This window comes from Xenopus laevis, chromosome 6S, assembly GCF_017654675.1.
Source record: "Xenopus laevis strain J_2021 chromosome 6S, Xenopus_laevis_v10.1, whole genome shotgun sequence".
Lineage (NCBI taxonomy): Eukaryota > Metazoa > Chordata > Amphibia > Anura > Pipidae > Xenopus > Xenopus laevis.
The window spans coordinates 61,997,313-62,014,114 of record NC_054382.1 but is presented as its reverse complement, the minus strand read 5'-3'; the positions used below and the strand labels follow the sequence as shown (position 1 = coordinate 62,014,114).

Below are 16,802 nucleotides of genomic sequence, written 5' to 3'. Positions count from 1 at the left end.
GCCTAGCCAAGCCTATCTGCTGATTGGTTCCTATCCTACATACAGTATGCTGAGTAATGATTCTGTCCCATTTTGCTTCAACGAGAAATTTGCGAAACTTAGCAAAATGGTGAAAAATTTGCGAAATGCATTGAAGTCGATGGGTGTCAAAATTAATTTGACGTGCAACAATTTTGACACGAGCAACAATGTTTATACGCGTGACTCTTGTGTCCAAATACATTAAAGTCAATGGGCATCCGAATAATTTTGATGTGTGACAATTTTGACGAGCAACAATTTTTACACGCGCGACCCTTTTGTCCAAATGCATTAAAGTCAATGGGTGTCTGAATAATTCTGACGTGCAACAATTTTGACGAGCGACAATTTTTTGCAGCAAAATATACCCACAGTGAATTTTAGCGGCAGTTTCGCGTAAAACATTTGCTGTCTGTGAAATCTGGAAATTCGCTGGAAATCCATACCTGCCGACTAAATTCTCCTATCGCTAGTGCTGAGTGCCGCCAACTTCCCTGCACAGCCTGGGGAAAGGAGGCAGCATGAAGTGTAACAGAACTAGAAGGATTTTTGAAGAAAAAATAACCCCAAAATACTTTTTATTCTATATTTAAATGAGTAAAGTCACTGGTAAATTATTGTTATGTGAAAAAATATATTTAAAAGAACCTATTTTTCTTTGATTGCTAAGTGACTGTATGCACAGATGCATTAGATCCACATTTAAAAGTATAAGGTGTTGTGCAGCACACAAGCTGAAAAGAATTCTAATGGTTTTGCATAAATCATCAGTATAGAGAAGTGTCCAAGCGCCCTGCCCCAAGCCTATAGCATTGGGTAGTAGATAAACTGTTTACACTTGAATGTCAGGCATTCTAAAGCTTTACTCCACTCCAGGCTTGTACAAATCAAGGAAAATGTTTTTAAAAACATATGTTGAATATGTTATTCAAAATACATTTTGAATAACGATATTAAGATACAAACATAATGAAATATTAATAACCACAAACAACTGTGTGAGATACACTGTGAAAATGCAATAACATAAGGTCTGAAATTCAAGTGTGAAAGACATTTTACTGATGTGACTCACCAGACAAAACCAGGAGATGAATTAAAAAATAAACAAAGGTCAGTGGAGCCAAAGAGAATGGTTTAGCAATCTACTTTACAATCTGAAACACTCCTGAGCATGCAGTTTGCCCTTTGATTTATGTGCATTGTTATTCTAAACATGAATCAGTTACTTACAGATTAGCATCATTTGGATGAAGGTAGAATTGCAGCAGTGACAGAAGCAAAATATTTCCCAAGCACAGAAAACAATAAAAATGCATTATGAAGGGGTTTCTTCTGCTGTCAACAGTATATTTGTCTATTTTTTTTTTTATAATAAAGGGAACAAATATAATTTGAACGCATTATCCAAATACTTCAGAACACAAAAAAGACTAGTTTATTTTCTGATACTATCAGTTTTGTTGCTGAACTTTACCCAGACTAATGCCACCCAAGGCACTCATATCTTGTTATTGTTATAAGCATTGTTCATGTGGCATCTTCATGAGTACTGCCTACTGTATGTGCTCATCATGCCCTATTACCCTAAATGACAGCATATTAAATTATTTCATTGAGATCATTAGCATACAAACAACATCATGAAATATTAATATGCACTGATATGTTTTAAGTCCAAAACATAAAACAAATGTTAACACTGCAAAGGCTCCAGGCATCTCTAAAAAAAAGCCTTCTCAGCATTTGTATTAGGTACAACTACTAGATAAACTACAGTGGCTTGCAGCAGGTTAGCCTTCATAGATTTCCTAAGGTCAACATAGACTTAAATATGATTGATCAGACATTATCAAATACTATGAGATAACATAACACCTGGAATAAATGTATGAACAGGATATATTGTAATTGTTAAGTAAATTGTTGATTGAATAAATTGAGTTTATCTTCTTCAGAACCCTAACCTTCCTATATGTTAAAAATAGGATGCCTAAGCAACAGAGAGTAAATATTGCATACTGTAGGGTAGGTGCTCAGTATGAGGCCTATAGAAGCTGTGAGTGGTTATAACACCTATTTGGTAATTTTCTTGCAAGTTGTGTGGCCTCTTTATAAATTTGTGTGTTACTTGACAGGCAGTGGTTAATGTGAACAAGCCATGTTGATATGCAGTTAGCATACTAATACGATGCCAGCAACAAAACCTCTCAGCCAGACACATAGGAACATGTAGAAGAATCTCAACTACAGAACTAAATCTTTCACCATGCTGAGGCTGCAGATTTTCTGCTACTGCAAGGCTGAATAATATCTGCATTTTTAACACTTAGGAGTAGGAGTAGTATGACCTTTCTGGGATTTATTTATTCAACTGCAGTTATGCTAGCTTGAAATATCTTAGTATTAAACTACCTAATTTTGGATTTGTAAGCATCCTATTTTTAGTGGTGGCGTTTTCAGTGTAGCTTTAGGCAAGGTACTGACGTGGAAAGTTAACCACATGAACATCAGTTCTCAGTCTATATTGCTCCATCAGCAAAAACATGTGTAACTTTCATCTGTGAAGTATTTTACTTGGTTTTAAGGTATACAGACAAGACTATTTGATAGGAACCCAAGAAAAGCATATATATTACTTAATATAACATGATCGAGTTACATTAATTACAAGACTAAATATTGCCTAAGTACTACATATTTGAAGGTTTTTTGGTATGTCAGTTGTGCTCAAGTGCAAGTACATCATGTGCATCTTGGGGAGTTGCATTGGCAGCAGGGGTTATCTTTCTTTGAAGAAAACTAGTAACTACCTGCCCCATTTTTGTGACCCTCCTTTATGTACACAATTAAAATATATCTGGTTATAGTAGTGTGTTTACTGAAATACAGTATTTATGATTACATTTGTTTGTACATTAAAGGATAGATTTAGTTTTTTTATTGTCCTCAGGTCTGTTTTGATTTTTTTTCTACACGGTCACCCCATGTCTTGGTGAAAATATTTCAATTTCTTTGCAAATTTAAGTGTTTTTGCTTAGTTCCCATTGTTAAATTGTATGTGTCCACGATATTTATGAAGACATAACTCTTCTGTGCCTTTCAGTCTACTGGAGTTGGTACAATGAAAAAAAAAACTGAGAACATCAAACAAATCAACCATTTGTCGTAGAAATAACCTGCCAAATTTCTGCTGGGTTATTAAATCTGTTGAAAAATATTGCCTAGCATAAACCCAGAGTTGATGAATTATGGTGCATTTTAGCAAAACCTTCACATATACACACATGGGGCTGGGGACCATGAATATATCATATGCTGTATCTGAAATGCTGTAATGTAAGCAAGTCTTGTACTGCAATGAATATTCTGAAGTCCATCATTAAATTTTACTGGAGTCTACAACAACAACGTTGTGCATTGCAGACAAAAAGGCAATTTAACGAACCAATGTATTTGCATAAATCACTAATGCCTAAGTAGGCTTAAATGGAATATATATTTATATTTACTTACTTACTTACTAAGCGTGTCCTTTGATTCTTTGATTGGCCTATATAGATTTTGCACCATCAAGGACCACTATACCTTCATGCTTAATGTTCTATTTGCATTTTTCTAATGGCAATATTAATAGGTGAATGTTTAATTATTATACCTTTTTATTCTGGTTTCCAAGAATATATTACCCCCTAACAGATTTCCCATTGTGTTATAATCCTCTATAAATAAGGGAATGGTCTGACATGATCTGGTGGTGCAATAGGCTGAATGGGGCTATTATGCAAATTGTATATGGGCTGTTTCAAACACTGCTGTGCTCAGAGAGAAAATAGCGAAGGCTGAAACCCACAATCACTTGCCACAGACATGGATAGGAAATGTTCTATATATGTCAGACCTGAGGAAATGTCAAGCCTTTTCTTGAGCACAGCAGGGTTTAAAATACAAATACCACATACCTAATTGAACACCACAGAGCTTCTCATTTAGTATAGATATAGGCAGTATAGCAATACCAGTACTGCAATGTTCTAGCCACAGTTCTTTAGGAAAAAGTGAAGGTAATGTGGCTGTTTAAATATGTATGTATTCACCCTGCTTTCGCCAGAGGTTGATGGCTTGTGTTTTCATGGGGTGGGGGTATTTTGATCTTAGTGTTACGATATTTATTAATGATGGTGCTTTCATACAGATCCCATACTGATCTGATACTGATACAGTGTCATGTGACATGATCTTTGTCTGCTAATGCAGAAGTGTTAGTAAAGTTATGTCTTCTTAAAACAAGAAAAGTATGGCATGGCTGCAGGCTCATGTGAGATCGAGCTACCGGTTATCCCATCTCTTAAGCAGAATGGCAACAGGTTATGAGCCCAGGAGAGAGGGAGGAAACTGATGGCGCAGGCTGATATTTGATGGAGAACTATGAACTATGGGAAAGTTTATAGGCTACATGCACCTGATGAATCTTAAAGAAACCATCCTGCATGAACCCACAGAGGACACATATGTGGATGAGGACAGAAGGAGGCTTGTGCTGAGTTAATACAATTTTTGGATGATAAAAGTCTGTCTCTGATTATTAGAGAAGCAGCTGATGATGGAAGGAAAGCGCTTCAAATCCTGAGAAACCACTATGCTGGCAAAGGTAAGACAAGAATAATTAGCTTATACACAGATTAACATCTCTTCAGAAAGCTGCAAATGAGGGTCACAGACTATATAATACATGCAGTGTATTATACTAAGTGATGGACTGTTGATTGCAATGATTCTTAAGGGCCTACCTGAATCATTTAAACTCTTCGCTATTCATATCACTCAAGGTGATGGAAAAGTGACTTTTACTGATTTTAAAACACAGTTAAGAAGTTTTGAAGACACTGATAATGTGATGCAGGTCAGCACCCCTGTTATAACAGTAAGGGAGAGAGGCAACATTAACCCTGTCTGCTACAACTGCAACCAAAAGGGCCATAAAGCTAACACATGCCCAAGCAAACTAAATAAAAGAAGGTCACAGTGGTGTAACTATTGCAAGAGTCCGACACATAAAGAGGTATTTTGCAGATGCAAGGGGTGGGAAAATGCAAAGCAAGCAGCTGATGACACAGAGCAAACATTTGCCTTTAAAATAAGTGAGAGGCAGTCAAACAGTTTAACACCAACAAGAATAATGGTGGATACAGGAGCAACATCACATATAATTACAAACATTAAAAAATTTAAAATATTTTATGAAACATTCAAGCCAGAGAACCACTACATGGAGTTGGCGGACGGTAAAAAGGCTTCTGGTGTAGGGCTGAGAAGAGGTGACGCAGAAGTGTGCCTGACTGACAGCAAGGGGAACAGAGTAAAGACAACATTTCTAAATGCACTTTATATCCCCACATATCCACAGGACTTTTTCTCTGTTGAAGCAGCAACAAGCAACGGCACATCTGTAAAATTTCGGCAAGATGAGAGTGAAGGGATCCATAAGAACAGACCAAATGTTGTCATGGTTGTTATAATATTCAAACCTGGTATGAAATCCTTGGTCACTGTAATTATGATGATCTTTTAAAACTACAAAGTGTAGTTGATGGAATGAAGATTAAGGGTTAGGTTGATTGTATTAGCCACAGAATAGTTCATTGCTAAAACTGCCCCCTATGGAACTATCAAACGTATATGGTCTGATACTGGCACAGAATTTAAGGCAAAGAACTTTCAGTCACTGCTCAGTAAGAAGAGCATAAGGCGTGAGACCTCAACACCTTGCTCACCCCATCAAAATGGGACTACTGAGAGAAATTGGAGAACACTATTTGAGTATTGTTCCACAAACAAAATGGTAGCAGATGGTAAGACTAAGCAGTAACAAAGTTTAAACTGGGAGAATTTGTACATTACATATTCGGAGTATAAACCAGTGTACTATACATTTATGCTAAATATGTCTTCCTGTGATATGAGAGCAGGTGGGGGTGTAAAGATATGTATTAATGGGTGTGCTCTCATACAGATCCCATACTGATCTGATACTTATGAGTCATGTGACATGATCTTTGTCTGCTAATGCACAAGTGTTAATAAAGTTATGCAAAAAAACTGCATGCTTACATGAGATTGAGCTACCAGTTATCCCATCTGTTATGCCTCCAGCATTGTTTCATTGTTTGTGTGCGCTACCTAGTGGTTTATGCAATGATTTATGTGCATTGCTATAAAAATTTCTTTCTTTGCTTCCTGTACCTTTACCATGTGGCCATGTTTAACACCAGGAAATGATCAGTCTATCTGCCATATTTATACTGTTCACAGCTAGCAACACCATCCACAGTAATCTTACCCCATCCAGCCTTGTGGTAGCATTGTTGTTTTACACCTTCCCCTTTGTTAATAAAACTGAAGCTCAATAACCTGTCAGTGGATAAATGAAGGAAGGCGTTTCGCTGCATGTCAAGCTACACACTACACCAGTAACACGTAGTGAGGACAGAACACCATCTCTTAAGCAGAATGGCAACACAATTATGTACAATGGAATTATGTACAATGGCATGAAATTTCACCACAGTACATTTGCTACTGGCATTGAAGCACACCTCGGGGATGTTTTCACCTTGATAATGATTTGAAGCATGAAATATATAAAAAATATATTTGAAGCACACAAAATAAAGAAGGAAAGAAAAAAGCTCAGCAAAATTAAACAAATACATTTCAAAAGGAAAATAGAAAGCAGAAATTTAGGGTGCATTCATAATTTCCTTACAATACTTAATACGACTGAAATTAGCATGTAAGGTTTCAATGACAAATTGTAAACAACTAAATTATTTGCTTGAAATGATATGTATTTATGGGCAGGGGGTAGTAAAACATACCTTCCAACCAGCGCCGCAACTAGGGGTAGGCAAAAAAAGTACCTGTCTGAGGCGCAAGGATGGGGGCAGATACCTGTTAAAGGTTCTTACCCCTAGTTCATGTTTGTTACCCTCTGCCACTCTGCCCTCCCTGTCTTGCTCTCTCCCCACCCCTGCCTTCCCCTCTGTCACAGCATGCATGTGTGATTATGGAAGGGGGGAGGTTGTGGTGGCCAGCTGGGTTGCCTAGGGAACCCGGTCAGTTTGGCTAGGCCCTGCTCTCAACATTCCCCATTTGAAAACAGTGACAATTTAGGCTTTGCTGGTCAAGCAAATTCATCAGCCAGATCTATCTACACAAATTAAGATTGTGACTATCTGGCCTAAATTGAAAGGTTTGGCCAAATTGAAGGTGATCCAATTGATTTATTAAACACTGACTTTTTTCAGGTTGGGCTTTTTGTCTCTGAAATATATTTTGCAAAAAAACTGCAACAATTCCAAATACGAAAATACTTCAGCTTAAACTGGTCAAAGTGAGTTTAGTAGTTTTTTTTGAAAACCTCTAAAATCACTAAAATGAGACTGTTGATAAATAGGCTTCCAATAATTCAACCAGAAAAGAAACATTTTGTTGGCTACACAAAGGAATTTTAGAGATATAATAGATGACTCTGGCATACCATATTACAATGTTTTTTCCTAGTAATGCCATTAGATTTTACCAATTTTGCCATTACGTTTGGCCACAATATCCTCCCTTACACCAGCTCCAATCTTCCCAAAGTACCCCATCAAGCTATATTTAACTTTTCACTCTTTTTTTTTTAAACTCTTGCTAATTAATGGTGGCCTTTTATTATTTACCTACTAGAGACATTCTGGATAGAATAATGAAAAGATGTCTGACCCTCACTATAGGATAATTTAATACAATATGAAGTTATTTGCTATCTGTACAAAATCCCAGTGAAGCTAAACTGTCCAAGATAAAGAGCCTTTGCTAGAGGCCTTTTATACAGTAACATATTGTTTTGCCTTGTTAGGATTTAGAATAAGTGCTATATGTTTGTGCAAATGTAGTCTCCTAGTCAGGGCCGTTTCAGGCTGTTACAGTGTCGGACTGGCCCACCAGGATACAAGGAAAACTCCCGGTGGGCCAAGGTGTCAGTGGGCCCTCCTGCTTCTAACCTTTTGGCCTATTTCATGGTCATTCTCTATTTCTTTATCGGAATAAAGAGGCTTAATAATCAAAGAATAGAGAATAGTATGTAGAGAAAAGAGACTAGAGAGAGGGTGAGTGAGTGAGGAGAGGAGGTATAATAATTTGGAAAGTGGGCCCTCAACCTAAGATTTTCTGGTGGGCCCCTGGTATCCCAGTCCGACACTGGGCTGTTATGTCGCCTGAGGCAGCATCCGAAATGCCGCCCCCGTCACACTTACCTTACAATAGTTGACAGGGGTCCGGGTGGGGGGCCGCATCCCTAGCGCAGAGAGCTAAATTTCGCTCTATGCACTAGAAAAGCAGAATTTCCATAAATTTGGCTCTTAAAGTTACCAGCTTTTTGTCGCCCCTGGTAACTTCTGGGGAGCTGCCGTCTGAGGCAAGGTACTCACCTTGCCTCATGCCAGAAATGCCCCTGCTCCTAGTTAGACAGCTATGGACCAGATACAGGTAATTTACTTTTGCTGCTTGTCTAGTAACTCATAGCATCCAATCAGTAAGTACCATTTACTAATCAGCTGTTTTAAAACAAACATTGGATTGCTTGCTATGGGTTACTAGATATGGACAAACTTAAGACTTTTTATTATATTACCCACTGTATTAAATCTTTGAAGTCCATGCATTGAAGCAACCCTTTAGATAGAATAGAATAGTTAGTATAAGCTCTGTTAAGAGAGATTGCTACCCAAAAACAGTTTTTTGGTATATTCAAAGAAAATGTAATTGAAAATTGATAATATACTGCTTTCAATTGCCATTATTGTAGTATTTACCAATCACTTGAAAACCATGACACATTATTAATTAATGTATGTTAGTTATGCTTAGAATTGCACTTCACTATTAAAAGTTCAGAGACCCTGTTTAAGGTGGCAGGGTCATTTACAGGGACCACAGGCTTTAGCCTTTTAAATCTTAACCTTAGGTGTGAGTATTAAAACATAGACAGAATGGGGCGAGCAGTAGCAAAGAGTGTGCTTAAAGAATTTTACATTTAAATGACATAAAGAACATATGTTTAGCTTATGAGGCTTGTATAGGCTAAATAAGGTCTCTATGAGAAAGTGATATAAAGGCTCATTTACAAGTGCTAATGCAGAGTGCAAAGTGATGCTTCTGCAGGTGATGTTTTAAAATACATATACTTTGACGCAAACTGGATGCAATTGCAATTCAAATCTTCATTGTTCAAATGAATGACATCTGCAGGGTCAGACTGGGCCGGCAGGTGGGCCCCAGGCACTGCTTCCTGCTGGTCAGGTTGCGGGTAATACACGGTGAGCATGTGCGGTGGCTCGGCGGTGGGACCCAGTCCGACCCTGGACATCTGTGAGTACTGAATTGCAAGTTTAATGTGTCAATTGATGAGGGCCGCTGTGGTAACCCTGGAACTACCATGATCTTTATGATGGTGGTAGTTTCAGGTTCCTCAACATCAGTACTCACTGTGCACAATTTACAAGTGACCTCAAGGAGCCACTTTAAACACAAATACTGTACGTTTAATGAAGGGCATCAAATTAATGCAATGACTGCTGCAAACTTTCTGCAACAGCAGTCACACTTAAGGTTCCTAAATAATCTCTGTAGAGGACTGCAATATTTTCATATTTAGAAGGTAATTTTTTCTGACGCATACTTTTAGGTTAAATATTATATTTTATACACTTTTATTTTTTCACTTTTTACTGGCGATATTACCCTGTAGCTAGTCTGAAGAACAGAAGCATTTCATGAGCTTAGTTTTTTAAAAAATTGGTAATTTAATATTCATAACACAATTGCATTAATTAAACTATCGAAGATCTTGCAATATTTTTGCCAGTAACTTAAATAAGAGTGTATGTAAACCTGCCTTCAGTTTGTTCTGGGCATTACAAACCATTGGGATGATATTAATTAAAATGAGCAAGCATGCTGCTGTAGCAAAAAGTAGAACGGTTTAATATTTTTGGGATAACAGTAAGCCCATCTCTGGCACTTTTGTATTTATTAGGCTTTAATGTAGATCAGTATCCCAATTTTCTGCAATTACTTCCTTAGAGCCTTTAGGGCTCTGTAGATTTGTAGTTCTTTATTTCTGCCAAAACATAAATGCTGCTAGAGATCTAACTGTGAAACAATTCTCCAGATGGTAATAGTGCTTAGAAAGGTGTCTCTAGTTATCAGTGCCATGTACTAAATAAATTGTCAGCCTAAGATATCTAGTTTACCAGCTGTGCATGTATATTTAAGGGAACTGGTCGTTTATATTCACTTTTCTCATGTCTACATACTACAATTTGTCTGGTTTTGCATAAAATAAATCCCAGTCACATTAGAAAAAACTATGAGACTTAAGAGTTTGGTTTTCATTATTTTGTTTTTAACTGTGAATATTGGTTAGTCTGGTTAGATATATTCCTTGATTATCTTGGCACATATACTCACACTTTTTCATTAAAGGAGAACTAAAGCTTAACTAAAGAAGTCGTCTAGAAATACTGTACATTATATTTTGGGGTTCCGTACCAGCCCACGGCAACCGCAGCCCTTTAGCAGGAAAGATCTGTGCCTTTAAAGATGCTCCAGTAGCTCCCCATCTTCTTATCTTCTGATTCACTGCACATGCTCTGTGCTACTGTCACTTACTGAGCTTAGAGACTGACTCAAAATATACAGTACATATTGGGGCAGATTTACTAAAGGATGAAGTACAGGTGGTGAAGTGTGGAATTTTGCCGCAAATCCATCACTAAATTCACTCATCACTATTCATAAGACTTTCATGGTTGGGTGCTTGCAGTTGCCCACAGTAATGCGATTGACTCACACATTTAACACAGGCCTTGGATATAGCAAGGTCTCTTTCTAAAACCTCCTATATGTGCTAGTTTTCTAATTATGATAAGCATAATTGTTTAAAATAGTATTACTGAACAAGTAAACAACTTTTGTGGTTTGTTTCTGTTGCCTTGCTTTTGCTCTTCCTAGTAAATATCAGCCTTTTACCTCTTTTACCTTGAGCCATGATTTTGTGATAGGTAGTGTGCGCCCTCAGTAACTGTAACAGGAGGAAGTATGAGAATAAAAGACAGAGTTCTGTCCATTCATTGGATTATGTGACCTATCATGTATATGTAGCACACCCATAGGTGGGCCTGAGATGTGTGAATATAGTGTGATTTTAGGGTGACCTGCTGCCAGTGTATCCTGGAGACCCTTGGGCTGTGCAACTCCCAGTAACTCAAGTGGTCCTCTTAGTAGAATGAATTCCAGTTACATGGATCTCCTTGCAGCCATAAACGTGTTTATTAACAGTGAATAACAAAATCAGTAGTGGCTTCTTGGAGGCAGTGCAAAGTTCAGTTATGACAAATCCTCTCCAGAGGTTAAAATAGGCAAATGGACATATTACCAGTTCAGATTGCTCCCTGGAAGTAGTAAGCTGCTGTTGGTGATCCTCAGTCTGGGGTCTTTTATCTTGACACCCTACCTGGTCCTCAACTCACACACTAGAAATCCCTATTCTGATGGCTTACACACCACCTAACCCCTCTATTTCTCGTCGTTGGAGTGTAGGGCTGCTCACTACCTTCCCTAAGTCTCCCTCTTTCTCTTAGAGCGACTATGACTTTAACTGACTATCACTAGCTCAGTCTAAGCTAAAGTTAAAGGAATTGTTCAGTATAAAAATAAAAACTGGCTAAATAGATAGGCTGTGCAAAATAAAAAATGTTTCTAATATAGTTAAGCAAAAATGTAATGTATAAAGGCTGGATTGACTGTGTGTGTAACATAATAGCCAGAACACTACTTCCTGCTTTTCAGCTCTCTTGGTTTACACTGACTGGTTAACCTGGTTACTAGGCAGTAACCAATTAGAGACTTGAGGGGGGGGATATGGGTCATATATGTTAATTTTGAATCTGAGCTGCATGCTGAGGATCAATTGCAAACTCACTGAACAGATGTACCATCTTAAAGTCACTGACTAGCTCAGCGTTTGAGAGCTGAAAAGCAGGAAGTAGTGTTATGGCTATTATGGGGACCTTCCCCATAAGCTTTCCTAGCAATTTCTGATCGAAGGAAAATCGTTCAATCGATCGATTAAAATCCTTCGAATCGTTCGATTTTTCCTTAGACCGTTTGATCGGACTAAATGCGGTAGATCCTTCGACTTCGATATTCGAAGTTGAAGGATCTTACTTCAATGATTGAATATCGAGGGTTAATTAACCATCGATATTCGACCCATAGTAAATGTGCCCCACCATGTTTGAAAAAATTCACATTACTCTAAAATTTGATCTTTGATAAATAACCCACTTAATGGTTAAATTATATGTTCAGGGATATATTTTCCCTTTAATAAACTGGCAGAAGCGCTTTGGGAGAAGAGAAAGAGGGTTAAGGGAAGTGATGTTGACAATGGTGGAGACAAAACAAGACAAGTTCACATAAAAAGCACAAAAGGTTCCTTAATGAACATCCTTGAGTTATATTTAATAAACAATAAAAAACAGAATTTTGCAATCCGAGGGCATGGACTGTGCTGCTGCAAGCAATTTTATTTCAGACTTAGAGCCAGTGAAAGATTCTGACAGACTAGGAACTACACTTTATAATAATCTAATGCTGTAAATTGGGATTGTAATTACATTTTTATTTGTGTATTAAACATATTTTAGGTATTTCCACTATAAGAACATTAACTTTATTGTTTTCTATGATTTATTACAGAAGTGAAGTGAAGCTTAAAACTACCTGTACTGATCATTCATCCAACATTCATTCATCCTTACTAGCATTATCATAATTCATTTTTTGTTTATAGCCTTGGTCTGCTTCTTGTCATATACTGGTTTGTTGTAATTGTTTTTTTCATTGATTCTTTCTTTTATATTTCACCATTTTCAGCCATCTGAGCATATTCTTTTCATTTAATTTGTTTATGATAATTATTATTATTACAATATTATTCACCCTTATTTCTGTGCTCTTCTGGCTATTTTGGTCAGTAGCAATTCTATTGACTATTAGGTAAACCTTCTAGGAGAAATTCAGTATGCTTTTATCGCTTAATGCCTACAGTAGTTAAATAGAAAGGTATAGTTACGAAAAGGTGGCTTATTGTCCATTTGAATGAATCTGGGACAGAATGCTCTGTTATCAAGAAAACTTGAATCTCAGCCATAAAGCAGGGCACGATAACAACTTTCTTTAACAGCACAGAGTTATTTTGTCTTAAAGAACTAAAACCCCAGTACCAAAAAAGCCCCCCTTAACTGTCTGCTATTCCCCCCCTCCTTTCCTACACTGTGCATTAGTCAAAAAAAACCCCCTTCAAAAAAATCTGACTCTAAACTGCAGAGCAGCGGAGCTCCTGGGCACCATCTTCCGCCGATCTATATTCTTCGTGGCCAAACACCGACACAAAGCCTGCGGGAGCATGCACAGTTGGGCCAAGCTCGTCTCATTGGTGCTGCACCCCTGGTGAAACCCACATACACCCATGGAAAAATACTCCCTACAGATGCCCAGCTGGCATTTAACTCAATATCCCAGTGCTGTTTTTATTATCCTACATTTTTGTGTCTGAGAGATGCCAGTGTGAGTCTGCTTGGATACAATGTACATTTTATTAAGCTAAACTCATCAGCAGTTGCGATACAGCAAAGATTTACAAGCAGACAAGCCAAAGTTGCTGAATTTATTTTGTTGAAAGATTTACTTTACTCATACTATCGTTGGGGCTGTGTAAAGAAGGTGTGTAGTTTTAAATACCTAGGGGTCCATGTTCCCAAGGACTTAAAATGGTCTGAACATATTTGAGCAGTCTAAGAAGGCAAGGCAGTGTCTCTATTATCTTACACAACTATGTAAAGCTGGCCATAGTTGCAAAGATCCGATCGTTCGAATCCTCGAACGATCGGACTTCGCCATCTCCCGACCTGCCACTAACCATTCAGATCAAATAAAGTAGAAAAGAACAGATCGGCCGATGTTCTGCCCCTGACAGCAATCGTACAAAAGTTATGTCCGACAAAAGCTAGTGACAGTCTCCCACAGAAAATCGGACGATCGGCAATACATGCAGAGATATTATCACCAGCCGACAGAAATCTTTTAACCTGTCCGATCGACCAAACGACCGATCTCCGCCAGAAGAAAAATGTCAGGACTCTCCACACACGGTCCGAAAATCATACGAATCCTCGATTCGTACAATCGGATCTTTGCGTCTATGGCCAGCTTTACTTTGGAGTTTCACCAGAAATTTTTACTTTGGTGCTCTGTTCTGACATTATCTCATAGTTTGGGAATTGTGTCCAAGGTCTAATGATTCACATGGGGTGATAAGATTGGCAGAGTCTTCCACTAGATTAGTACTCACTACATGATATTCCTATAGGGGATGTAGAGCTAAAGCGGTTAGAATTCAAAAAGATAGAATCATTTAAATTATCTGTTTTATTGAAATCAGGAAACGGTTTTAGGCTAGAACAGAGAGGTTTAGGAAATTTTTTTATCCTCAGACGATTATACTTAATCACAGCATGCCCCACAGCTTTTTAAATAATTTTTATTTATTTTGATATCAATGAACATATGAATGTTTTTTGATAATTTAGATGTTGTTGCTTTGTTTTGCAAGCAATATGGCACTTTGCACTTTAGTATGCATGGTCTACATTACATTCACAATGCACTCAAAGTTATGTATATTGTCATACATATAAATGTAGTAAAATGTAGTATGTACTTTCATATTATAAGCACAATGCATTAAATATGTATGCATTTTAGCTGTCCTATGGCAGCTGTGTTTTTAAAAAAATATGGCACTATATTGTAACACATTTAATTGCTATTGGTTTTTGTATATAAACACAATTGCACTCAGGTCTGCCATCAGAAATGTTGGGGCCCTGAACAAGTTATTTATATGGGACCCTGAATGAACACAAGCGCAACTTCTATGATACAAACTCATCTTTAATTTTACTGAAAAGCAGCAGTGTAACTATAGAAAAAAAACAGACCCTGTTTTTGCTGGGGGGCCCAGGAACTTTAGGGGGCAACATAGGACTGATAAGTAGCTACAATACATGTTCATGGAAAATGTCTTGTATCCAAGTTTAGGGGTCCAGAGAAAGTTATGTTAATTTCCTATTGATGTCAGGGTAATTTTTGCAGAAATTATGTAAATTGTTTAAGTTTTAACATAACTTTATACATAACTTATGCAATTTGTATAGCTTTCAAAACACTGGCAGGCCTCTCTTCTGATGTGGATTTTTTTGGACCTGGCACAACTGTACCCTTCTCCCTCATTGATGGCAGTCCTGATTTCACTGTTACTATTCTCATAGGCAGAAGAAGATCTTTTAGGCAGGGGGGCCCAAGAAGCACACAGGTGGCAAGCGTAGTAGTAATGTAAAATATCTCTCACTACATGGATCCCTTTTATGCTAGTTAGACAGCAATGTTATATTATAATGGGGCAGTTGTACAAATGCTCCAGTCCCACTGCATCAGCATAATAATTATATATAAACATTAACAGTAATTTAGTTTGAAAAAAGACACGTCTAGCCTTTTGGCCTAAGTAAAACCTGTCTAACTTCTAACTTCTAGACAAAGGAAGGAGAACAACCCCTTCTAAAGTTTCTCCAATTTGGTTAAAAAAAAAATTCTTCCTGACTCCAAGATGCAATTGGACCATTTTCTGGATTAATTTTTTACTAAGATCTTTTACCCTGTATTTTCTCCCCGACCCCCGGCCCAGAAAGCAGAATGGCACAGTAGAAATGTAAATGTATAAATATCCCTAGAAATCAGAGGGGAATGGCTACTTCATTTATAAATACCCCCAGAATTCATACCAGAATGGCAATTCCATGTAGAAATAACCCCAGAATTTATATCAAGATGTCACAGTGGCAATTCCATGTATAAATACCCCCAGAATTCATGGCAGGATGGCACCATGGCAATTCCATGTATAAAACCCCTAGAATTCATAGTAGGATGGAACAGGCGCAATTCCATGTATAAATGCCCCATAGTAGGATGGCACAGTGCAATACCATGTATACATACCCCCCAGAACCCATAGCAGGATGGCAAAGGGGCAATTCCATGTATAAATACCCCACAGAACCCATAGCAGGATGGCAAAGGGGCAATTCCATGTATAAATACCCCACAGAACCCATAGCAGGATGGCAAAGGGGCAATTTCATGTATACATACCACCCAGAATCCATAGCAGGATGTCAAAGGGGCAATTATTCCATGTATACATACCCCACAGAACCCATAGCATGATGGCAAAGGGGCAATTCCATGTATAAATACCCACAGGAACCCATAGCAGGATGGCAAAGAGGCAATTCCATGTATAAATACCCCCCAGGAACCCATATCAGGCTGGCAAAGGGGCAATTATTCCATGTTTACATACCCCCCAGAAACCATAGCAGTATGGCAAAGGAGGAATTCCATTTACAAATACCCCCCAGAACCCATAGCAGGATGGCAAAGGGGCAATTCCATGTATAAATACCCCCAGGAACCCATAGCAGAATGACAAAGGGGCAATTATTCCATGTATAAATACCCCACCCACACTGCCCCTAGCCAGAGAAGAGACCACTCACCCTCACCTAGAACGATTCACAGGGGTGCCTGGTAGAGAGGTAGAATCCTAG

The 16,802-nt window shown here is 38.0% G+C and overlaps 1 protein-coding gene across 1 annotated transcript in view; it reads left to right on the top strand.

Moving 5' to 3' along the window:
• The window catches only part of tmeff1.S (transmembrane protein with EGF like and two follistatin like domains 1 S homeolog), a 132,114-nt gene that overhangs the window by 72,139 nt on the left and 43,173 nt on the right, over positions 1 to 16,802 (top strand). The window lies entirely within an intron of this gene.